Source organism: Ziziphus jujuba, chromosome 12 (assembly GCF_031755915.1).
Source record: "Ziziphus jujuba cultivar Dongzao chromosome 12, ASM3175591v1".
NCBI lineage: Eukaryota > Viridiplantae > Streptophyta > Magnoliopsida > Rosales > Rhamnaceae > Ziziphus > Ziziphus jujuba.
Window position 1 is genome coordinate 26,159,529 of NC_083390.1, and position 27,721 is coordinate 26,187,249.

Genomic DNA, 27,721 nt, shown 5'->3' on the forward strand with positions numbered 1-27,721 from the left:
ACTAGAAATTCCAACTGGGACAAAAAGTCAACTTTTAACCCGCTCGGTCAACGGTCAACCTCAGTCAACGTGCACGGATTCCGATGCGATTTGAGACGGGGTGTTACATGACTCGTTTAGGAATAACCAATTCATGGGGCATTTGGAGTATCACAGGAGGGACTATAACAAATCCGGGTATTTGGAGTTACAAAGTAGTGGCCAGTGCACATGTTGTGTTTTCTGGCTTATGCTTTTTGGTAGCTATCTGGCACTGAGTGTATTGGGATCCGAAGCTTGGTCTAAAATTCCTGAAAAATTAGCTTTTTATGGTTATATCGGGCAATAATCCAGCAAATGGGGGATTATTTAGAGTGGTCTCAATGGACAATGGGGATGGAATTGCTGTTGGGTGGTTAGGACACCCTATTTTTAGAGATAAAAAGGGTCGTGAACTTTTTGTACGTTGTATGCCTATTTTTTTCAAACATTTCCAATTATTTTGGTAGATGGAGATGGAATTGTTAGAGCCAATGTTTGTTTTAGAAAGGTAGAATCAAATTACAGTGTCGAGCAAGTAGGTGCAACTGTTAAGTTCTATGGCGGTGAACTTAATGGAGTCAGTTATAGTGATCCCACTACTGTGAAAAAATAAGCTAGACGTGCTCAATTAGGTGAAAATTTTGAATTAGATCGTGCTACTTTGAAATCTGACGGTGTTTTTCATAGCAGTCCGAGGGGTTGGTTTACTTTTGGACATGCTTCATTGTCTTTGCTCTTTTTCTTCAGACACATTTGCCATGGTGCTAGAACCTTGTTCAGAGATGTTTTTGCTGTTATTAACCCTGATTTGGGTGCTCAAGTAGAATTTGGAGCATTCTAAAAACTTGGAGATCCAATTACAAGAAGACAAGTAATATGATAGAATATTGTTTTGTTATTTTTTCATTTTTATTTTTTTGAGTAGGGTACCAGATAAATCTTGATTTGAATCACTACCTTTTCTTTGACTCTTGCTCTTTCTTTATCTTGGAGATGATCCCAAATTAACAGGTATAGAAGCTATAATTGTATGTAAACCACGATCGAATGTAGGGAAGCCTTGGTTTATACATTCCTCTTAGTCTCAACTTTAGGAATAATTTTTTTCGCTATCTTTTTTGGAGAACCACCTAAAGTTCCAACTAAAAAAGTAAAATGATTTTTGATTATCTCAATTGAAAGTAATGAGCCTCCCAATATTCAGAGGCTCATTACTTCAACTAGTCTCCGTGTTCCTCAGATGGATCTCTTAGTTGTTAAGAGGGTCGCCCAAAAGCAGTATATAAGGCGTACCCAGTAAAACTTACAAGTAAACTCGATATAAAGATGGCAACTAGGGTTGTTGTTTCCATTATTATATAGTTTCAAGACCACAATGGGTCTATGATAAGATTGTTTATTTGCAATGGAATGGTATACAAAATCAACAAATCTCAATGAATATAAAGACAAACTACTGTAGGGAGTTTATTAAAACCATTGAATTCAGAATATGGTAAAGTAGCTTCTACTTGGGGAACTTCTCCTTTGATGGGTATCACAATGGCCTTTTTTGTGGTATTCCTATCTATTATTTTGGAGATTTATAATTCTTCCATTTTATTGAATGGAATTGGAAAGAATTAGATTCACAAGAACTAGTAACTAGCTTTTCAATACAAAGTGAAGCATTTAGGTCTCTGATTTTTATCCCATTCTATTTGGGTAGTTCGATCATGAAATTTCTTTGTTTCAAGAGTTAGGAAACATGAGTGGGTGACTTATTATAATTGATCCTATGGATAGTACAGAGAATGCGTCTGTCATCTCGATAGAGATGGTTTTACTTCGTCGGATATTCATTCTAGTATCTGAAACATGGAATATAGGAAATAGATTCCAAAGTATTATTAGCACTATGATTCATCCTTAATATTCAGACCACATGTCCAGACTTCCATTTTTTTTTTTCAAGGAGTAAGATTTAGAAGTTATAAATCGAAATATTTTTGTTTTTTCAAACTTCTATTTACGCTTATTTTAATCAAAGGACAAGGGTGTCGTTGGACTTTTATTCATTCTAATTATTCATTGAATAAGTGATAATCCAACAGTTCTTACTCAAGGAATTTTTGGAATTAGTTTATAAAGAAAGGGTTCTATTGAATCATTGTGGTTCTAGTATGGATATGGGGTTTTAACCGTTTCATAAGGTCTTAACAAGAGAATTCCTATCAATATCAATAATAAAGAAAATATAGTTAAAGGCGCATTACACATAATAACAAAAATTATAAAATAGGTAAAAAGAAGATTCAAAAGGTCTATAATCATCACCACAAAGACAAATGAGCCGACTTTATATTTTGGCATTATAACCACATGAAAGAATTTTTGGATTTTTATTCTTTTGTATCTTCAGGAACAATTGAATAAGAGGATTGAGAAGTTTTGAACTTAACTTTCTATTACACATATTCGGTAGAACTAGTATTTTGGTGTTTCTGTTTGAGCAGTAAGAGATGAAATTCTCATATACGGCTCTCCCGGGGGGGGGGGGGCTCCGCTTCGTTTATCTATCCCAATAAAATCTCTGATTGGTTCGAAGAATGTCTTGAGATTCAAGCAACTACAAATGATATAACTAGTAAATATGTGCCTCCTCATGTCAACATTTTTTATTGTCTAGGCGGAATTACACTTACTTGTTTTTTAGTATAAGTAGCTACAGGGTTTGCTATGACTTCTTATTACAATCTGATCGTTATGGAGGCTTTTGCTTCTATTCAATATATAATGACTGAAGGTAACTTTGGTTGGTTCCGATCAGTTCATCGATGGTCGACCAATATGATGATCCTGCACATATTTCGTGTGTATCTCACTGGTGCCTTTAAAAAACCTCGCAAATTGACTTGGGTTATAGGTGTGGTTTTGGGTGTATTGACCGCATCTTTTGGTGTAACTGGTTATTCCTTACCTCGGTACCAAATTAGTTATTGGGCAATAAAAATTGTAACAGTTGTGTCAAGAGCTATTCCTGTAATAGGATTGGCCTTGGTAGAGTTATTACGCAGAAGTGCTAGTGTGGGACAATCCAATTTGACTTGGCTTTACAATTTACACACTTTTGTATTACCTCTTCTTACTACCGTATTCATGTTAATGCACTTCCTAATAATACGTAAGCAAGGGATTTCTGGCCCTTTGTAATATAATGTAATGTAATTTATAATGTAAATAATATAAAAAATATAATATATCATAGCTATTTTTAATCAATCATTTATTAATTGGGGGTAGGACCAATAGTATTTCATTGCTACAAATACGTCTTATTGAAACGAATAAGACATGTATTTGGATATTTCTCTTCAACTCCGCAAAAATGTAATAATGTATTATTTTTATTTTTTTGACACTCATAGTTGATTTGAATTTTTCAAAGATTAAATGGATTATGGGAGTGTGTGACTTGAACTATTGATTGGGCCGTGCAAAATATATGCCCTTATCTGCCACATTTGAATTCACAACTAAAATAAAAAAATGTGTCTTTGTTCCAACCACCATGTAAGCCCCATACAGAGGTATAGGCTGGTTCGCTTGAAGATAATATTTTCTATGATCAGACTCGATCATGTCGTGTATGAATAGGATCCGTGAGATCCAGTAGAAAGAATAAGTGAAGTGATGTGACAAAATCCCGGGGTATGTTCTATATATCTCACTTACTTAATAGTATGGAAATGTATTCATTTCATCTGCATTGACTCAATTTATTATACTATCAGAGTGAAACAAGGGATCTAAAGAAGAATAAGAAGAATAGGGGCTAACTAGATTAGTAACAAGTAAATCCTTTGTATGTAAAACGTTTTGATATTCTTGGGGATAAAGTCCAATTGCAAGGTCTGAGACGGCCTAGAAAGCACTTGATCATAATTTGTAAGCCTACTTGGGTATTGAGCATTTATCTGTAAGAACTAAATTCCTTACAATGGATGGTTGTTGAAACTCCGAAAAAGGAAATTTTGTAACTTTTTTCTTACTCTTACATAGAATCATTCACATAGGTGTGGATACCATATCAATTTTTTTGTTTTTTATACGGATCTGTTTGGTTCATTTGATCCGTGCTCGAGCCGGATGATGAAAAATTATCATGTCTGGTTCTTTTGGGGGATGGATCTAGAATAATTCACCTATCATAATAACAAAAAAAACCTGACTTGAACAATCCTGTATTAAGAGCTAAGTTGGCTAAGGGGATAAGGCATAATTATTATGAAGAGCCCGCATGGCCTAACGATGTTTTATATATTTTTTCGGTAGTAATTTTAGGTACTATTGTGTGTAACATAGGTTTAACGGTTCTAAAGCCATCAATGATTAGCGAACCCGCAGATCCATTTGCAACTCCTTTGGAGATATTACCTAAATGGTATTTCTTTCTCGTATTTCAAATTATTCGTACAGTGCCCAATAAATTATTGGACGTTCTTTTAATGGTTTCTGCACCCGCGAGGTTATTAACAGTACCCTTTTTGGAGAATGTTAATAAATTCCAAAACCCATTTCTTATTCCAGTAGCGACAACCATCTCTTTGATTGGTACCGCTGTAGCCCTTTGGTTGGGTATTGGAGCAACGTTACTTATTGACATAAATAGACGCATCACAAGTTCCATAAAGATTACTTCTGAATACAATTTCTTTCAAATTCATTAAAATTTCATGTACAGATTCTTGAATACCTACTATGTATTCCATGTGGTATTTTATCAAATTTTGCACGTGTGATACATGTTCCTTCTATTTCTCCAAGCAAAGCTCTTCACATTGCAATGCCTATTGTATCAGCTTGACCTTTCATTAGTGGAGCCAGAATAAAGCATGCATAATAAAGACCCTTACTGGCTACTCGTGATTCAACACACTTCCACTGTAGTGTCTGAGTAGATACTGTTACCTTCTAGTGAACCATAGTAATATTATTTGATCAGATCATTGAATTATTTATTTCTCTTGAAATATCTTCAATGTTTATTTTTATATACGTCTTTTTTTTTTAAGAGGTCTACAGCCATTATGTGGCATAGGGGTTACATCTCGTATGAAACTTAATAGTAAACCACTTCTACGAATAGCTCTTAATGCTGCATCTCTTCCGCGACCAGGGCCTTTTATGATGACTTCTGCCCGTTGCATACCTTGATCCACTACTATCTGAATGGCATTTCCCACTGTTGTTTGAGTGGCAAATGGCATCCCTTGTCTTCTACCCTTGAATCCACAAGTACCGGCGGAAGACCACAAAATTACCCGACTGTTTACGTCTGTAATAGCCATAATAATATTGTTGAAACTTGTTTGAACATGAATAACTCCCTTTGGTATTCTACATACATTTTTACATGAACCAATACCTCTATTCTTACGTGTACCAGTTCTTGGTATAGGTTTTGCCATATTTTATCATCTCATAAATATAAGCAAAGATATATGGATATATCCATTTTAGGTCAAAACATATCCTTAATTTTTATTTCTATATTTGTACAATAGTTCCTTCAGATTTATAGAGTCTTTTTTTGTTTAGCAAGATTATCCTTGTCTTTGTTTATGTCTCGAGTTGGAACAAATTACTATAATTCATCCTTGCCAACGGATCAGTCGACATTTTTCATAAATTTTACGCACAGAGGCTTTTATTTTCATATTTATCATTCCTTAACTTAATTCTAACTTTCTTTATTGGAAGAAAATAAGTTGCTTGAAATTTTTAACTTCTAATTTTATACCCCAAAAATGAATGTTGAAATTGAAAAAACCATCTAATCATTGGAATCTTTTTTGGGAGTCTATAAACTATACGTCCGCTGGTTGAATCATAACGAGTTACTCTACTTTTGCTTCTATTTCCTCGTCATATACGTATAAAAAAACTACTTATAATCATTCCTAAAACATAATCTAGAATCAAATTTTCATTATTTAAACGAATTCAAACTATACCATTGGGCAGTCATGCAGTAATTCAACCTTTATGAATCCTTTTTTTTCTTTCATTTTAGGTCAAACTCCTTAAGGTATCAACTAATACGGGAGGGGTCATATTAGAAAACTGCCTCTCTCTCTCTTTTTTTTTTTTTTCACAAATATGAAAGTTCCACATATAATTCGCATATAAGAAGGATTGCCATAAATAACACAAAAGTTCTCCACCAATTTCTTCTTTCTCTGTCACTATACCCCAAGAAGTAGAAAGAATTACAAACCCCATTACGCCTAAAAGTCTAGGAATTTGTTGATAGTTAGAATATATTCGTAGACCGAGTCGACTGATTTGTTTTAAATTTAAAATAGCTTTATATGGTCCTTTCCTATTCCTTCTTTGTCGTAGGGTTAAAACCAAAAAATCTTTGTTGTTTTCCTGATGTTTCCGCTTGTTTTCAATAAAACCTTCACGTAAAAGGATTTTAACAATGTTTACAGTAATGTTAGTAGATGGTATTCAAACTATTCTTTTTTTATTCATGTCAGCATTTCATATAGAGGTTATTATGTCAGCAATAGCGTCTTTATTCATGATAAACTTAGATTATTGTTGTACTTGAATTTTGATATAATCAACATGCTCTTTTTCTGTTTTTCTTTATTTTTTAATTATGAATTCTTAAAGGCATATACGTGAGACACAACCAATCTACTACTAATAATAAATCTCAATTTACTAAATAATCTTAATCAATTTCAATTAAATACTCAGTTAAATATTATAACTATATTAATTATATTAATTATATTATAATTAATTATATTAATTTTGTTATAGTCTCTTCCTATAATACTTCGGGTGTTAATGAAACTATTTTAGCGAAATTTAACTATCTTAATTCTCGGGCGATCGCGCCAAAAATTCGAGTTCCTTTTGGATTTCCTTCTTGATCAATAACAACCACAGCATTGTCATCATATCCTATGATCATACCATTCTCATGTTTGAGTTCTGATGCGAATCCGCCCGAACTTGCACAACCGACAACCCACTGGGGTGCTGACCCGATACAGATGAAGATCGGGCTGATCACTAGGGGTCAAGCTAAAAGGTTTAAGGACAACCTTGCTGACTTTATCCAGGGAGTAATTCATTCTCAAGGGGGCTTGTCCATACTCAAAGACCCAAGACCTGTTTTGAGCATACAACTGATGGAAGCCAATACGGACCCGAGTAGCGGTTTTGGTGCATTTATGGAGTCCGGGCAGAATGAAATGGTTCCAGTGCTTCATGGATTCAATATATATGTCTAAGAGGTCATGGAATCAATTCAAGGAAGCTTCAAAGGCAACCAAAAAGAGGTTGTACACATGGCATGACAAATTGGCCGGTTTTGCTGTATTACCCGCTGACTTTACAGTAGTTTGCTGAGTTGGCTTTTTCTCTTTCCTCCCAGCAAGGGCAACTTGTGGGGCTCCATGAAAATCCTATTTGGCATCCTACAAAGCATATGGAAGCTGATTTGGAGCTTAGATTGGTCAAAGATTGGTCAAAGTCAACTTAGTAAAAAAGATAGTGTTTTAGTTTCCTAATTTGATTTCTACTTTTTGTTTTGGGAAATTATCTTTACAGTTTGGCTTTTATTTGTTTATTTGCTGGACAAATAAGTTTAGGAAAGTTACTATTTTATTAGTTATTTGTAAATTAATTAATTCCTAATTCAAAATAAAGGAATTAATTAATTAAAATTAGATTAGAAAAGGAGAGAGAAAATTCAGTCACATTAGGAAACAACAAGCATGGCCAGTCTTCCCTTTCATTTTTAGGGTTTTATTTTGTTTTCTTTTAGCCTATAAGAGGGTTTTTTTTTTTTTTAGGAACAACACACCATTAATAATATTGAGAATTTATTTTGTGAGATTGAATCTCTCTTTGTTTTTTTGAATACTTAAAACACCATTAGTGAATGAGTGTTTTAGTTTGACTTATCAATAGGCCTTCTATCACCTATTGTGGCATCTTCATTATATACCAAGGTTCCTAATCACAAGTTGGTTAGGGATCAAGGTGACCATTAGAACTTCAACATAATTAGATCCAAGCTAATATAATACGGTTCAAGCACAGGTCGTTCTAGGTGCGTATCATGTTCTTTACAAGTACGTACAATTACAGCTCTGATCACTTCTAATCATTCTAAAGGTGTATCTGTTACCACTTCCTTGATTATAGCAACAATAACGTCACCAATATGAGCATATCACCGATTACTAGCTCTTATGATTCGAATTCACATTAATTCTTGGGTTCCGCTGTTATGCGCTACATTCAAATGGCTTTGGGGTTGAATCATTTGTTATCTGTTTTTTCAATTAACACAAAAGGCAAAGTAAAAAAAAAAATGTTGTTTATTCAAAACAAAAAAGGAAATGATACGAACCTAGGATGACATGCTCCTCAACCCGTATTATATAAGCCCGGATCTAATTATGTTCAAGTTCTAATGGTCACCTTGACCTCTAACCAAACTATAATTAGAAACCTAGGTATATAATGAAGATTCCACAATAGGTGATGGAAGGCCTATTGATAAGTCAAACTAAAATACTCATTCACTAATGGTGTTTTATGTGTTCAAAAGAACAAAGAGAATTCAATATCACAAATATTTTCTGTATATAATTCAAGCTTAATTCTTATTGAAAAATAAGCCTTTAAATAGGCTACAAATTCATGAAATAAACCCTAAAAACAAAGGGAAAACTGGCCATACAAAGTGGTTTCCTATGGTGGCCGAAATTCTCACTCCTTTCCTAATCTAATTTGGATTAATTAATTCCTTTATTTTGAATTAGGAATTAATTAATTTACAATGAAAATAATAAAATAATAACTTTACTAAACTTATTTTTCCAGAAAATAAATAAATAAAAACCAAAAAGCAATGATAATTTCCTAAAACAAAAAGTAGAATCAAATTAGGAAACTAAAATACTAGCTTTTTTACTAAGTTGACTTTGACCAATTTGAGCTCCAAATCAGCTTTAATATGCTTTGTAGGATGCCAAATAAGCTGATCATGAAGTCCCACACATTTCCCTTGCTTGGAAGAAAGAGAAAAATCCAACTCAGCACAGTACAGTAAAGTCAGCATAAAATACAGCGAAAACAGGCCAAATTTACTAATTGTCTGTACAACCTCTTTTTGGATGACTTTGAAGCTTCTTTGACTTGATTCCATGTCCTCTTAGATATATGTATTGAAACCATGAAACATTGGAACCATTTCATGCTTCCTGGCCTCCATAATTGCACCAAAACCTCTACTCGGGTTCGTACGGGTTTCCACCACTTGTATGCTCAAGATAGGTCTTGGATCTTTGGGTATGGACAAGCCATTTTGAATATTAATTACTCCCTGGATAAAGGTACCAAGATTTTGCTTAAACTTCTTAGCTTGAGCACTAGTGATCGGCCCGGTCTTCATCCATATCTGGTCGGCACCCTAGCGGGTTGTCGGTTGAGTGGGTTCCGGCGGATTCGCATCATTCCCCTCCTTTTGAAAAGGATTTTTCCTCAAATCAAAGTCATCACCTGTAACAAAAGGAGACAAATCAGTAACATTAAATGCAGCAGCCATATTATACTTACCCGGTAAGTCAAGCTTGTAGGCGTTTTCATTGATCCTTTCCAAAATTTGAAAATATCCATCTCTTCGTGGCATAAGCTTGGACTTTCTTTGTTCGGGTATCCTCTCCTTCTTTGGTTGAAACCAAAACCAATCTCCTGGGTCAAGCACTATCATAAAAAATGCTTAAAATACAAGTTCATCAAACTTTTAAATATTAGCAAATAATCTTTCCCAAATTGTCAAATTTCCACTAAGTAAAGCTTTCAACAATACAGATAAAGTTCTATGCATCAAAAACATCTATAAATAAGTATCTTTAAAATTCATGACCAGCAATGGTTTCTTACTCATGATAGCTTTATTTACATCTTGAAAACTTAAATAAATATTTTTATTCTTTCTTTCTTTCCTTTCTTTCCCTCTCTCGCTCTCTCTCTCTCACTCTCTCTCTCTCTCTCTCTTTCTCGACCACAACACACTTTTCCTCACCCATGGGTTTCTCTTTTTTTTCCACTCCAATTTCGGCCTTCTCTTGGTTTTTCCACTTAAATTGGGTTTTAGAACACTTACCTGGTCGGTCTTGCATGGCTTGGACTCCTTGGATGGGCGCTGTTGCTGTGGGAGCCATACTAGTCCTTTCCTTGAGTTGCTCGGCAATCCTCCTTTGTTGTATTTGAATTTGATCTTTGTACACCTCTTTAGGAGTTAATGCCTCCAGCTTGACCTTTTTACCTTTAAATCTAAAGAAATACTATTCTCTCTACCATAGTGAATAGCATCTCTATCAAATTTCCAAGGCCTATGATGTGATTCTGCCCGCGCCCACACATCCATCCATGTCTTGGAGGATATCCATACCTCGGAGGGCAACCATACCTCGGATACCTTGGAGGGCATCCATACATCGGAGCACATCCACACTTCAGGGAGCATTTTTACCTCGGACAACATCAGTCCATCCATGTCTCGGACAACACTGGTGTCATCCATGTCTCGAACAACACCAGTTCCTTTGGACATCAACATCACATTTATACCTCGGACAACATTCCACCTCGGCTATCAACTATATCAGACATCTGATCTTGGACTTCGGACATCGGATGTAACTTAGCTCGGCCAGACACAACTTAGCTCGGATAGACATCAGTTAGCTCGGCCCGACACAAGTTAGCTCGGACAGACATCAGTTAGCTCGGATAAACCATAAGTTGGCTTGGACATCAGGCAGACATAAGTTAGCTCGGTTGAAGACATAATTCAGCCTAGATGTCAAAGTCAACTTGTTACCTAATTTGCGATTGACATTATTTCTTTTTGGGTTTTTATTTATTTATTTTCTGGACAAATAACTTTAGGAAGGTTTTTATTTTATTCTTTCCATTGTAAATTAATTAATTCCTAATTTAATATAAATGAATTAATTAATCAAGCTTAGATTAGGAAATGAAGTATAGTTTCGGCCAACTAGGTTTCTTTATGTGTGTGGCCGGTTTTACCTAGGGTTTTTAGGTTTATTTTGTTTCTTTCAAAGCCTATTTAAAGGTTTATTTTTCAATAAGAATACAACTTTGATTTGATTAAGAAAATACTTGTGAGATTAATTATCTCGTTGTTCTTTGAGAACACCTAAAACACCATTAGAGAATTGGTTGTTTTAGCTTGACTTATCAATAGGTTTTCCATCCCCTATTTTGGCGTCTACATTATACCAAGCTTTCTAACCACAGGTTGGTTAGGGGTTGAGGTCCATTCCATTAGAACTTGAACTTAATTGAGATCTGGGCTAATACAATACGGGTTTAAGAGTAGGTCGTCCTAGGTTCGTATCATTTGGTATCAGAACGAAATTTTGTTCAGGTTTGATCTATCTTTATTTGTTTTTGTGTTATTCTGCAATTTTAGCATTAGGTTAAGGTTGCATCCATCCCGTACACGTTCTTCATCTTAAACAAAAAAAAAAAAATCATTCCTAGTTGAATTAGGATTTCCTAGTTTTACCGTATTTTTGTTTCCTAGTTTGTTAGTTGTTTTTCATCATTGTTCTTGTTGATTTTGGTTTTTGTTGATATTTCTTTGCTGTTTTAGTCTTAAATATTTGCATTCATATATTAAAAAAAAAAAAAAAAAACTGCACATTTGTGTTTATTTGGAGGTCACGGGTTTGGTGTTTGTTTTGGAGTTGGAATTGCAATTTTGATAATTATTCTTGCTACTGCAGTTGTTTATGTTCTGTGAGTGAAATATATATATATATATATATATTTCGGTTTGTTGGAGTTTGATTTGTTTGCTGGAAATTTGTTGTAGCTGCTGGTTTATTTTTATTTTTATTTTTTTGGTTATTAATTCAATATTTGAGTTGCTGGGGAATTATTTTTGCTGCTAGATATCTGGATTTTGGGTGCTTAAATTATTTGGATTAAAATTAGTTAAAGGATTTGATACAAAACTTGAATTACAAGAACAACAACCAACACTTTTTCTATATTTTTGTTCTCTTTGATTCTTATTCGTATTTGAATTTCTTTTTCTAGAATTTGATTCTTGAACTCATAATCTATTACCATCTGGTCCAGTTCTTCAAAATTCCAAAGTTCTCTCATTAATTTGCTTTATTTTGTCTAGAAAAAAAATCAAAAATAGGTATTTTCATTCCGTTTGGTATTTGTTCATTTTTGCTTACTGTTTTGTTGATAAGTTTAATTAAAACATACTAGTGATATAATTACTGTTTTGTGGGTGTTTTAATTAGAACTTTGAGATAAATCATTGAGTGGAAAGAGGCAAGAGTGTGTAAGCTTAAAAGAGGGCAAAAGCCGAAACAAGTGTGCAAACACGAGTGTCGAGTCCTCATTTGAGTGAAACACGTAAGGGAGTGAAATTGGTAAGGTCCTATTTTATTTTTATTGCATTATTATACTAACATGACAGAATCAAGAATGAGAAGAGGAGATCCACCCTTGAGGATCAATGAGGAAGAGTCCGTAGCATTCCATGGCGATGCCCGAGCTACTGGGAGTGGAGACCAAGTGGACATGAGAGCTATTTTGGAGTCAATACAGAGGGTTAGTGCTCAAGTTGAGCATGTGAGTCAAAGAATGGGAAGACTAGAAGCCTCACAAGGAATGCCAAACACAAGAAATAGGCAAGAATTCCATGGAGGACGAGGCCGAGGACGAGGAGGTCGCGAGAGACGAGAGAGGAATTTAATGAGGAGCCATTCGGTGGAGACTTTGAGGAAGGTATGGATGAAACTTTTGCTGTCCAAGACAGAGCTGGCCGTGGAAGATATAGGAGGGAAGATACAGATGATGATTTGGAAAATATCAAGGTTAACATCTCACCTTTTATGGGTAAAAGTGATCCCGAAGGTTATTTGGAGTGGGAAGAAAAAATGGAGATGATTTTTGACTGCCACAACTATTCGGAAGGTAAAAAGGTGAAGTTGGCAGCAATGGAGTTTGGCCATTATGCACTCCAATGGTGGACAAATGAGCAAAGCACCCGAAGAAGAGTTTGTGATGACTTGATTACAACATGGCGACAAATGAAAGGAGCCATGAGAAAGCGGTTTGTGCCATCACATTACCATAGGTTGCTGCATCAACGACTTCAATCTTTGTCTCAAGGAAGTAATTCCGTTGAGGATTATTACAAAGAGATGGAGATGTTAATGATGAGGCTGAATATGACTAAGGATAGGGAGGCAACAATGGTGAGATTTCTTGGTGGTTTGAACCGTGACATTGCCAACCAACTTGAATTACAACAATACTTGGAATTGGAGGAGATGTTGCATGTAGCAATTAAGCTTGAGAACCAATTCAAGAAGAGGGGTGTTAGCACACGGTTTGGAGGAGTTTCTAGCAATGGAAGGACAAGTTTAAGTGGCTGGGAAAACAATTGCACCTATGAAAGCAAGCTGAAGCCGAAACATGGTGAAGAAGCTACCAACTGGCCGAGGAAAGAATTTAAAATCGAATCTGTCCAAGCCATTAAAGGTGAGGTAAATCTGAACCTAAACCTCAAAAGTCAAGAGAAATTATTTGTTTCAAGTGCCAAGGAAGAGGACATATATCCAGCCAATGCCCAAATAGAAGGATAATGGTAATTAGGGGTAATGGAGAGGTGGAATCTGAAAGTGAGGCTAGTGAGGTTGAAATTGAACAAGAAGATGAAGGACTTGATGAAGAGGCCGAACCATTAAACACATCAAATGTTGAGCTAAATTTGGTCTCGAGGAGGGTACTTGCTGTCTACAAGGATGAAGAACAAATTCAGCGAGAGAACATCTTCCACACTCGTTGTGAAATACAAGGTAAAACTTGTAGCATGATTATAGATAATGGGAGTTGTACTAATGTAATAAGTAACCTTGTAGTTGATAAATTGGGCTTAAAAAAAATAAAACATCTTGAACCATATACATTACAATGGCTTAATGATAGTGGTGAGATGAAAGTAAACAAACAAGCCAAAGTAAAATTTAATATAGGTAGATATGAGGATGTAGTTTTATGTGATATTGTACCCATGATTGCTAGACATATACTATTAGGTCGGCCATGGCAGTTTGACAAAGATGCTACTTATTTTGGTCGAGAAAATAGTATTGTTTTCACGTTTAAAGGGAAGAAAATCAAGCTGGAGCCATTATCTCCCAAGGAGGTTTACAAAGACCAATTAAAAATGTAACAAAGGAGAGAACCGAAAAGCTCAAGGAAAAAGCAAGTATGGCACCAACGGCTTCACCATCCTTTCAAGAAGGTGAGATTGAGGTTGCTGATCAAGGTAAGCTTTCTAAAACCCAAATTAAGTCAAAGAAGCAAGAAAAAGCTGAGAGAGGGGTGAGAAAAGAGAGCAAACCCGAGAGCACCAAAAATCTAGAAATTTCCGCCAATGAGAGCCAAATCGAGGAAAGAAAAAGAAAAGAAAGAAAAGAGAGGAAAAACCAGAATTTTTATTTGAGTTTTAGAAATATTAATGAGGCTATTGAATGTACAAAACCCTTTCTTGTCATGATTTATAAAGAAAATTATTTTAATGATCAAACTAACTTTGAAGAACTTGAATTGCCAAGTTCAATGATTTCTCTTTTGAAGGAATTTGGAGATGTCTTCCCAAATGAAAGTCCAAGTGGACTACCATCCAGTGAAGAGGGAAAAGGTGAGCTTGCTATCCAAGGTAAGTCTTCTAATACTCAGGTTGTGTGGGGAGATTTTAATAAAACCAAGAGTGAGAAATTTGGTGCAAAAGCCGAGAGTGAGGAAGGTGAGATGACCATGAGTGAGAAGCGAAAAGGAAGACAAGAAAGCAAAATTATAAATTTTTATCTTAGCTTTGGTGATGTTAATAAAGTGATTATGAATAAGCAATCATTGCTGACCATGAATCTCAAAGATATTTATTTAAAGATGTCTTTATTGCGTAGAACTTTATCTGCATTGTTGAAAGCTTTACTTAATGGAAATTCAAAAATTTGGAAAAGATTATTTGCCAACTTCAAACAAAGTAATTTTTGCTATAATGAGCATGTATTTTTAGTTGTTGTTGTGATAGTGTTTGATCCAGGAGATTTGCACCTAAGAAAGGAAAGGTTTCCCGAGCAAGGGAAGTCCAAGCTTATGCTGCGTCGAGATGGAAATTTGATTTGGTTTGATTTGCCAGAGGGCATCCATGCGTCAGAGCACATCCACACTTCGGGGAGCATTTTTACCTCGGACAACATCACTCCATCCATGTGTCGGACAACACTGGTGTCATCCATGTCTCGGACAACACCAGTTCCTTTGGACATCAACAGCACATTTATACCTCGAACAACATTCCACCTCGGCTATCAACTATATCGGACATCTGATCTCGGACTTCAGACATCGGATGTAACTAAGCTCGGCCAGACACAACTTAGCTCGGATAGACATCAGTTAGCTCGGCCAGACACAAGTTAGCTCGGACAGACATTAGTTAGCTCGGATAGGCCATAAGTTAGCTCAGACATCAGGCAGACATAAGTTAGCTCGGTTGAATACATAATTCAGCCTAGATGTCAAAGTCAACTCGTTACCTAATTTGCGATTGACTTTATTTCTTTTTGGGTTTTTATTTATTTATTTTCTGGACAAATAACTTTAGGAAGGTTTTTATTTTATTCTTTCCATTGTAAATTAATTAATTCCTAATTTAATATAAAGGAATTAATTAATCAAACTTAGATTAGGAAAAGAAGTATAGTTTCGGCCAACTAGGTTTCTTTATGTGTGTGGCCGGTTTTACCTAGGATTTTTAAGGTTTATTTTGTTTCTTTCAAAGCCTATTTAAAGGCTTATTTTTCAATAAGAATACAACTTTAATTTGATTAATAAAATACTTGTGAGATTAATTATCTCTTTGTTCTTTGAGAACACCTAAAACACCATTAGAGAATTGGTTGTTTTAGCTTGACTTATCAATAGGTTTTCCATCCCCTATTGTGGCGTCTACATTATACCAAGCTTTCTAACCACAGGTTGGTTAGGGGTTGAGGTCCATTCCATTAGAACTTGAACTCAATAGAGATCCGGGCTAATATAATACGGGTTTAGGAGCAGGTGGTCCTAGGTTCGTATCAGCCTACCAAGTAAAATATGTCCCGCATGCATAGGCACAACATCACACAAAACCACATCGACATATTTATCAATGCTGAATTTTACTTTGGCTTGTTTATTAACTTTCATCTCACCATTATCATTAACCCATTGTAATCTATATGGTTCTGGATCTTTAATAGTTGTTAAGCCTAATTTATCAACTACCATGCTACTAATTACATTTGCAGAACTTCCACAATCTATAGTCATACTATATATGTTACCTTGAATTTCGCATTCGGGTGTGGAAGATGTTTTCTCTTTGAATTTGTTCCTCATCTTTGTATACAGTAAGGACCCTCCTTGCAACTAAGCTTAAGTCATCCCTTGAAGGTTGGAGTGTTTCGGGTTCCTCATGCTCGTCATCTCCGACTTCTCCATCTTCAATTTCAGTTTCAGCATCACTTTCTTCACTTTCGGATTCTAGTTCACCATTACCTTTCAACAGCATAATCCTCCTCATCCCTAGCACTTAAAACACACAATTTCATGAATTTTAGAAGGCTTAGGATCAGATTTACCTTCACTTTTATGTGCTTGGACATATTCGGTTATAGTCTCTCTTCTTGGCCGATTTGAACGGCTTTGGGTTGTTTTCAAAGGTAGGATTGTTTCTCCAGCCACTTGGATTTGATCTTCTGCTGTTGGAAACTCCTCCAAACAGCGAGCCTACACCCCTTCTCTTGAATTGATGCTCCAATTTAATAGCCACATGCAACATCTCCTCCAATTCCACATATTGTTGCAATTCTAGTTGGTTGGCTATCTCACGATTAAAACCACCAAGAAATCTTGCCATGGTTGCTTCTCTATCCTCATTCATGTTTAACCTCATCATGAGCATCTCCATCTCCTTATAATAATCCTCCACAGACCTACTTCCTTGAGATAGGGATTGAAGCTTTTGATGCAGCAACCTATGATAATGTGACGGTATGAATCGCTTCCTCATGGCTCCTTTCATTTGTTGCCATGTAGTGATCAAGTCATCACCAACTTTCCTTCGGGTGTTTTGCTCATTGGTCCACCATTGGAGTGCATAATGACCAAGCTCCATTTCTGCCAACTTCACCTTCTTGGCCTCCAAATAATTATGACAATCAAAAATCATCTCCATTCTCTCCTCCCATTCCAAATAAGCTTCTGGTCACTTTTTCCCATGAAAGGTGGAATGTTTACCTTAATGTTCCCAAGATCATCATCTTCATTCCTTGCTGGTCTCCCACAGATTGGCCTTTCCTGAGGTTAAAAAATTTCATCAAACCCCTCCTCCAAGTCATCTCCATAGTTACTTCTCTCGAATTCCTCCCTTGGTCGCCCTCGGCCTCCTCGACCTCGACCTCATCCTCCATGAGCATCTAGCCTTATATTCAGCACTTCTTGGGATGTTTCTAACCTGTCCATCCTTTGATTTAAATGGTCAAATTGAGTATTCATCCGCTGTAGTTGCTCCAAGACAGCCCTCATGTCCGTTTGCTCACCACTCCCTGAAGCTCGGGAACTGCCATGGAATCCTACGGACTCTTCTTCGTTAATTTTTAAAGGTGGTCTCCTCTTCTCACCCTTGAATCTGCCATGTTAGTGTAAATAATGCAAAATAAAATAAATTCTCACCAAATATCACTCCCTCACGTGTTTCACTCAATCAAGGTCTCGACACTCGCTTTAACCCTCTTTTAAGCTCATACACTCTTGCCTTTTTCCACTTAATGAATTATCTCAAAGTTCTAATTAAAATACCCAAAAAACAGCAATTAGATCACAAGTATGTTTTAATTAAACTTATAAACAAAACAATAGCAAAAAGTAAATAATACTAAATGGATTAACAAATCCTAGTTTTCAGGTTTTCTAGGCAAAATAAGGCAAATCAATGAGAAAAATTTGGAATTTTTAAGAACTGGACCAGATGGTAAGAGATTAAGGATTCAAGAATAAACTTTAGGAAAAAGAATTTCAAACTCAAACAAGAATCAAATCGAACCAAAATATAGAATAATGTTGGTCGTTGTTCTTGTAATTCAAGGCTTTGTATCAATAATTTAAGTACCCAAAATTCCAAATATCCAGCAGCAAAAATAATTCTCCAGCAACTCCAAATAGTCAACAATGCAGCAGTTCAAGGAAATTTCCAGCAAACACCAAATTCAACAAACTGATATATTTTTTTTTTTAATTCGGCTTTTTCTTCTTTTTTTTTTTTTTTTTTGGTTCACTCACAGAACATAAAAAAACTGAATTAGCAAAGATCAACACCAAAAATTGCAATTCTACACCAAAAATCCACAAAACCCGTGGCCTCCAACAAAATACAAAAGTGCAGTTTTTATTTTTTATTTTTTTTATATATCTGTTCGAATTTTCCTTTTTTTTTTGTTTTGAATATATGAATGCAAATATTGAAGACTAAAACAGCAAAGAAAAATCAACAAAAAACCAAAATTAACAAGAACAATAATGAAAGACAACCAACAAACTAGGAAACAAAAATATGGTAAAACTAGGAAATCCTAATTCAACTAGGAATGAATTTTTTTCTTTTTTAAAAAGATGCAGAACGTGTATGGGATGGATGCAACCTTAACCTAATGCTAAAATTTCAGAATAACACAAAAACAAATAAAGCAAATAAAGATAGATCAAACCTGAACAAAATTTAAATTTGGCTCTGATACTAAATGATACGAACCTAGGACGACCTGCTCCTAAACGCGTATTATATTAGCCCGGATTTAATTATGTTCAAGTTCTAATGGTCACCTTCCCCCCTAACCAACCTGTGATTAGAAACCTTGGTATATAATGAAGATGCCACAATAGGTGATGGAAGGCCTATTGATAAGTCAAACTAAAATACTCATTCACTAATGGTGTTTTAGGGGTTCAAAAGAACAAAGAGAATTCAATATCACAAATATTTTCTGTATATAATTCAAGCTTAATTCTTATTGAAAAATAAGCCTTTAAATAGGCTACAAATTCATGAAATAAACCCTAAAAACAAAGGAAAAACCGGCCATACAAAGTGTTTTCCTATGGCGGCCGAAATTCTCACTCCTTTCCTAATCTATTTTGGATTAATTAATTCCTTTATTTTGAATTAATTTACAATGAAAATAATAAAATAATAACTTTCCTAAACTTATTTTTCCAGCAAATAGATAAATAAAACCAAAAAGTAATGATAATTTCCTAAAACAAAAAGTACAATCAAATTGGGAAACTAAAATACTAGCTTTTTGACTAAGTTACTTTGACAAATTTGAGCTCCAAATCAGCTTCAATATGCTTTGTAGGATGCCAAATAAGCTGATCATAAAGTCTCACACGTTTCCCTTGCTTGGAAGAAAGAGAAAAAGCCAACTTCGCATAATACAGTAAAGTCAGCACAAAATACAGCGAAAACATGCCAAATTTACTAATTGTCCGTACAACCCCTTTTTGGATGACTTTGAAGCTTCTTTGACTTGATTCCATGTCCTCTTAGACATATGTATTTAAACCATGAAACATTGGAACCATTTCATGCTTCCCGGCCTCCATAATTGCACCAAAACTGCTACTTAGGTCCGTACCAGCTTCCACCACTTGTATGCTCAAGATAGGCCTTGGATCTTCAGGTATGGACAAGCTCTTTTGAATATGAATAAAGGCAGCAAGATTTTCCTTAAACTTCTTATCTCGATCACTAGTGATCGGCCCGGTCTTCATCCGTATCGAGTCGACACCCCAGCGGGTTGTCGGTTGAGCGGGTTCCAACGGATTAGCATCAGCAAACTTACAATTTTATTTATTTTTTCATCTAAAAAACCTTTTCTTTTAGTTCTACATTCCTATACCAAAATAATGAATTAAGTTCGTATAGGCATTTTTGATGCCGCTAGTCAAATAGTCCTTCTGGCTATATTTTCTGCTACTCCACTCATTTCATAAAGTATTTACCAGGTTTGACAATAGCTAGCAAATATTTGGGAGATCCTTTCCCTGAACCCATATGGGTCTCTGTAGGTCTTATTGTAATTGGTTTTTCTGGAAATATACATACCCATACTTTCCCACTGTGGTGGACATTTCATGTCATTGCTCATCGACCAGCTTCAATTTGTCGAGACGTGATCCAAGCCGGTTCAAGCACTTGAAGAGCATATCTATTGAAGCAAATACGAATACCTCGATAAGATATTCCTTTCATTCTTCCTCTATGATGTTTACAGAATCTGGTTCTTTTGGGCTTATAGTTGATGGTTATTTATTAATTCCATCTCTACTACAGAACTGGACATGAAACTTTCTTCTCATCTAGCTCCTCGTGACTGAAATGATTAAAAAATAATATCTATGTAGTTATATTTATATTTATGTATTTAATGAATAATATACTGAAAAAATATATTGATTCATGAGACTTTTTGAAATTTCATCTAATTTATTAGAAATTTGTATACCTTGTTTTGATATACATAACTAAAAATGGATTCGATTTATAAAGAATTTTTATTTAGAGATACATTTAGAGATAATATTATAGATAAAGTCATTTTGTTATCAGGTTATAATGAATCTTTAATTTGTTTTGCTTTTTATTATCATGTCAGATTGGCTAAAATTTAGAAATCCAATAAAATCAATATTTTTGCGGGCAGATATTTACTCTTTCAATATTCAATTTTAGGATTAGTCTATGACATGACCTTTTAGAATAAATGAATTGGTTTCTGGTTCATTCTGCCATCCTACCCAATGAATCATTAAGATTCATTTTCAATATAATCTTATGTATTCACAGGTTCTATCGTTCCCATCGCTTCTCGATTAATGGTTAAGTTTGACTTCTACAACGGAGCCTCTAACAAAATTTGATTCGTTTTCAAGTCAATCCTCTCAATATTTATTGGCTTGGGGCTCTCGATTCTATAAACAAATTTGTATAATTACAGACCAATCAGTATTAATGGTTTATTACATTCCTCGTTATGAGATGAACGATAGACCTTACATATTGGAATCATATATCATTGATATTTTTTTTCCTTTACAACTCAGACTCAGATTAGTTTTTTCTTTTTTGTTGTTTATTTATGCAAAAAATATTTCAGTTGCTACATTGATATGACCAATACATCATAACTCGACCAGTTTTTTATATCCAGATAATGCAAAACGATGAGCTGGTTATTAGTTCTATATTAGTTCTATATCTATATTAGTTCTATAATAGTTATTAGTTCATACTATAGGCTGGTACTGTTGAAATGTGGTGATCTTGCCACAATGTGCAAGGTAGTTCGGTTACACTTGCACTCTTTGTTTTGCAACATCAAAGACCAAACATTGTTTATGATTATGCATTTTATTTTATCTTGTAATGTTCAAGAACAATATCCTTTTTGTAATGCCCTAAGCTCATTATATAGCTTAAGGCCTTTTTTGTCTAGTTGCTGGAATTGTATTTCCAGCAACATAAGTCCACTTCCTTGGATGCCGTTTGAAGTAGGTTTGGTATTTGGACCTGAATTTTGGATATGATAAACTAGATATGCAGAGGAAGCAGCAAAAAAAATAATGGCCCAATTTGGAGCTGGGAAGGCTGAGTTAAGCCCAAAACAATCTGACCCTTGTGCAGTGTTGTTGCCCAGAAAACTGGGCAAAACTGCCTCGGGTTTGATTACTTTTGAATGGGTAAATGGACTTTGTTTTATCTGGTTTTTGGGTAAGTGCTAGAGAGGTTTGGACAGAGGAGTTCCATGGAAATACTAGAACTCGGCAAATGCAAGTTTTAAACCTAAGAAGAGAGTTTGAGACCTTGAAGATGAAGGAGAATGAGCTTGTCAAGGATTTCATGGAAAGGATGCTCAAAGTGGTAAATCAAATTCGGGTCCTTGGTGAGCAATTGACCGATCAAAGGGTAGTAGAGAAAGTAGTGGTGAGCTTACCCGAAAGGTTTGAAGCTAAGATTTCCTCCCTTCAAGCAACCGAACAAAGGAGAGCCATTAGAAAGGAGGAGACCATAAAGAGTGCATTCTATGGTGGCCACGGCAACAAAAAGAAGAATAAAGGAAGGAAGAGCAATAACACCAACCAAACCGGTTTTACAACCAACAACAACACAAACAACAACAAAAATGGATGGAATCAACAACAACAACAACAAAGCCATCAAAACCGAGGAGGGCATCCACCTTGCCCTCATTGCAAGAAGCTTGGACATCCACCATCCAAGTGTTTTTGGAGGCCGGATGCATCTTATGAAAGATGTGGAGGAAAAGGCCACATTGCCAAAGTATGCAAGCAAAGGAGACAACAAGCCAATGTTGTTAATGAAGAAGCCGAGAACCTATTTGTGGCCACATGCCTTAAAGTCACAAGTAGTGGTCTCGGTTGGCTTGTGGATAGTGGTTGCTCACACCACATGAGTTTCCAAAAGGATGGCTTTGTGGAGCTTGACCGAAACTACAAAACCAAAGTGAAGATTGGTGATGATCGGTTCATGAAAGTAGAAGGCAAAGGAGATGTGTGCTTGAACACCAAGGAAGGTACCAAAAAATTATAAAAGATGTGCTATATGTTCCTAGTTTATGTGAAAACTTGCTTAGTGTAGCACAATGGGTAGAAAGAGGCTTTGCTTTAAATTTTGCAAAAGATGGATGTATCATATATGATGCTTGTGGTAATGAGCTGTTTAAGGTACCATTGAAGGACAAAAGCTATAGATTGGACCTAGTTAAAAATGAACAAGCCTTAAAAACCAAAGTGGAGTCCATTTCTCAACTTTGGCATAAAAGGCTTGGGCATTCTAGCTATGGTGCCATGAAAAACACCAATGCCATTGTGAAGGACATGCCAAAGATTGAGGAGATGAAAAGCCTATGTGATGTATGCCAACTAGGGAAATCCACACGGCTTCCATTCCCTAAAGCCGGTTCATGGAGAGCTAAGGAGAAGCTTGAGCTAGTCCATTCGGATGTGTGTGGACCGATGGGTTTGTCATCAATTGGAGGATGTAAGTACTTCCTAACCTTCATTGATGACTACTCAAGGATATGTTGGGTATATTTTCTAACAACCAAGTCACAAGTGCTTGAGAAGTTCATGGAATTCAAGAAGATGGTGGAACCCAAAGCAATGCAAAGATGAAGTGCTTGAGAACCGACAATGGTGGAGAATATACAAGCTTGGCTATGGAGGATTTTTGCAAAGAAAATGGAATGGTGCATCAATTCACAACACCATACACACCACAACAAAATGGTGTTTGTGAGAGGAAAAATAGGACCTTGATGGAGACGGCAAGGTGCATGATACATGAGAAGAACATGCCAAAGAAGTTTTGGGCCGAAGCCATATACACGGCTAGCTACATCCAAAACCGAGCATACACCAAAGCCAATGAGTCCAAGACACCTTATGAGATATGGTATGGAGAAAAACCATCTTTGGACAACATAAAAATATTTGGAAGTGTTTGTTTTCTCCATGTTCATCCACACATGAGAGACAAGCTTGACAAAAGGGCAAATGTGGGCATCTTGGTCGGCTTTAGTAAGGTTACCAAAGGTTTTAGGGTTTTCAACTTGGAAACCAAGAAACTTGTGGTAACAAGGGATGTGAGAATTGATGAAGATGCTATTTGGGATTGGACAAAGGAGGAGCTTCTTGTCCATGAAGATAATGCTCGGTTGGATGATGGAGAAGAAGAAACCAATGACAATGACAATGAAGAAAATGAAGATGATGAGGAGGATGCACTTGAGACCATTGGAGTCGAATTGGAGATTGGAGATGGTGTTAGAGGAGAAAGGCCATTGCTTGAAATATATGAAAGGTGCAATGTTGCCTTGAGTGATCCTACCAATGCTCAAGAAGCTATGCAAAAGAAAGAGTGGATGGAGGCCATGCAAACCGAAATGGATATGATAGAAAAGAATGAAACTTGGTCTTTGGTTTCTAAACCTAAAAACAAGAAACCAATTGGTGTAAAGTGGATCTTTAGGACCAAGTTCAACCCGGATGGAACAATATGCAAGCACAAGGCAAGGCTTGTGGAAAAAGGCTATGCACAACAAGCGGGTGTAGATTATGGAGAGACGTTTGCACCGGTTGCAAGAATGGAGACCATAAGGCTCATCCTATCCATCTCAGCCTCAAAGTCATGGAAGGCGTACCACCTTGATGTAAAGTCGGCTTTCTTGAATGGTGTGCTTCAAGAGGAGGTTTATGTCAAGCAACCCGAGGGCTTCATTGTTCAAGGACATGAGGACAAAGTCTACCGTCTACACAAGGCACTTTACGGGTTAAAGCAAGCACCTAGGGCTTGGTATGGCAAGATTGATGGTTATTTGACCTACCAAGGCTTTAGGAGGAGTCCAAATGAGCCAACACTATACATAAGAAATGAAGAAGGTATGATTGTTATCTCACTATATGTGGATGATTTGTTGGTCACAGGTGAAAATAAAAAGAATGTGGAAGTTTTGAAAAATGAACTTGAAAAGGAGTTTGACATGTCAAGCCTTGGTGAAATGAATTATTTCCTTGGAGTGGAAGTGATGCAATGCTCTAGGGGTATTTTCATATCTCAAGAGAAATACATCAAAGATCTTTTGAAAAAGTTCAACCTTGATGAATGCAAGCCAATGTCAACACCAATGAGCCAAGGAGACAAATACAAGAAGGGGGATGGCACACCAAAGGTAAACCCGACCCTATATAGAAGCATGATAGGAAGTTTGCTCTATATATGTTCATCAAGACCGGATATTATGCATGCCACATGTGTTTTGTCTAGATATATGCAAGCACCATCCCAAAACCATTTTGTAGGTGCCAAAAGAATTCTTAGATACTTAAAAGGAACACAAGACTTTGGAGTTTGGTATGATAGGCAAGATGTGATGAGATTAAGGGCCTACTCGGATAGTGATTGGGCTGGATGCTTGGATGATATGAAGAGCACTTCGGGGTATCTTTTCTCACTTGGTAGTGGACCATTCTCATGGAATGTAAAGAAGCAAGCAACAACCGCTCAAAGCACTGCCGAAGCCGAGTACATTGCTTGCTCTTCATGTGCAAATCAATGCATTTGGCCTAGGAAATTATTGGAGGACCTTGGTTATCCTCAAGAGGGTTCAGCCATCATCAAATGTGACAACACTTCAGCCAAATCAATAGCCAAGAACCCCGTTCAACATGGAAGGACAAAACACATACCGGTGAAGTATCACTCTTTGAGGGAGTTTGAAGAAAATGGAGAAGTAAACTTGGAATATATCAAGACTGAAGATAACCTTACAGATTTCTTCACCAAGCCACTTCCAAAAGCAAGATTTGAGACCTTGAGGAAGCTTCTAAATATTTCAAGCAAGAACACCAAGGAGGAGTGTTGAAATGTGGTGATCTTGCCACAATGTGTAAGGTAGTTCGGTTACACTTGCACTCTTTGTTTTGCAACATCAAATACCAAACACTGTTTATGTTTATACATTTTATTTTATCTTGTAATATTCAAGAACAATATCCTTTTTGTAATGCCCTAAGCTCATTATATAGCTTAAGGCCTTTTTTGTCTAGTTGCTGGAATTGTATTTCCAGCAACATAAGTCCACTTCCTTGGATGCCGTTTGAATTAGGTTTGGTATTTGGACCTGAATTTTGGATATGATAAACTAGATATGCAAAGGAAGTAGAAGAAAAAATAATGGCCCAATTTGGAGCTGGGAAGGCTGAGTTAAGCCCAAAACAATCTGACCCTTGTGCAGTGTTGTTGCCCAGAAAACTGGGCAAAACTGCCTCGGGTTTGATTACTTTTGAATGGGTAAATGGACTTTGTTTTATCTGGTTTTTGGGTATAACATAGTTTAATATTCAAAAAGGCTTCCCTCCAATTTTCAAGTCAAATGGAGCTGGTTTTCAAATTCAAATGCCTTAGACAAGCTGAACTGCCCATTAAAGAAGGTTTCTTGCATGCCCAGCACATTGATTAGAGTTAGTTGAGGTAGTTTGGCTTGGTTGGTTACTTTTAATGCTTTTGTATTTATTGCTCATTATGGAAGCATGCCTTATTATCTTTTTGATGTATTTAAAAGTATGAAAATTGTAATGAAAAACGTTGAGAAAGAAAATATTCAAAAACAGATTTTGAAAAACAACATTTTTGGCTCTTTTTCTCTCATCTACTACATTTTGGTTTCTTCTTCTTCCCAAAAGATAACAACCTTCTCAAGAACCCTAAACCTCCATTAAAACCAGAAACAAAACCTAAACAAACCCAAAAAAAAAAAAAAAATCAAGAACCAAGAAGCAATAACAATCATTATTGACTAACACCTTGAATGATTGTGCTCTAGGGTACAACAACATAAACCTACACCAAATTCCATCAGGTACTTCTTTCTTTTTTTTGAATCCTAATCCTAAAAAACTAATGAGTCACACACTAAACCTAGCAATTATATCAAATAATTAATCAAATTTTTATTCAACCTTATAGAATTGTTCATTTTTGTTTTGAATTAAGAGAAAAAGAATGAAAGAATTTGTCATTTTTTGTTCTATTACTGGATGGATAGAATAGAACTAAAGATAAGCCAAGTAAAGGCCTATCATTCCTCTTCTATAAATATCCAAATTTTGATGCCTAATACCCCATAAATAGTTCAAACAGTATAGGAACAATAATCAATTTTAGCTCGAATGGTTTGTAGAGGAATCCTTCCTTCTTTAATCCATTCGACGCATGCAATTTCTTTTCCGTCAATACGCCCTGCAATTTGTACTTGAATTCCTTTTGTACTTGCCTGCTCAGTTAATTCAATAGCTTTTTTTATTGCTTTTTGAAATGAAACTCTATTTTTTAATTGTTCGACTATAAATTCCACAATAATATTAGGGTTTCCATAAGGGTTTTCAATTCTTGTAATAGCAATGTTGAGTTTCCGGTTCACACAATTAAGTTCTTTTTGCACAGTCATATGTAATGCTTCGATTCTTCTAGGTTCTATTAATAACTTTGGGAATCCCATATAGATTATGACTTGAATCAAATCGATTTATTTTTGAATTTCTATACATGAAATTCCCTCGACACTAGAAGATATTTTCATATTTTTTTGTACATAATTCCTGATACAGTTTTGTATTTTTTGATCTTCTTGTAGATCCTCTGAATAATGTTTTAGTTGTGCAAACCAAAGAGAATGATGACCTTGGGTTGCGCCAAGTCTGAAACCAAGTGGATTTATTTTTTGTCCCATAATCCCCTGCTACTATACATATCATGACATGTCATATCGATGTACTTCTTTTTTTTATTCATCCATGTTTTTTTTTAAGCATAATATGGCATATTTTATTTGTATTTTTTATTATAAAATTTTTTTTGTCATTTAACCTTAAAATTCTTCAAAGAGAATTGTTCTTTAAATAGTCTCTATAATAATGTGCAGCTGTATGTTTTAGT

At 35.7% G+C, this 27,721-nt stretch overlaps 1 pseudogene; it reads left to right on the top strand.

Annotated features, from left to right (window-relative positions):
• Nucleotides 1–133: 133 nt before the first annotated feature.
• On the top strand, nucleotides 134–27,487 carry LOC125418521 (photosystem II CP47 reaction center protein-like; annotated as a pseudogene).
• The last annotated feature ends 234 nt before the right edge of the window (nucleotides 27,488–27,721 follow it).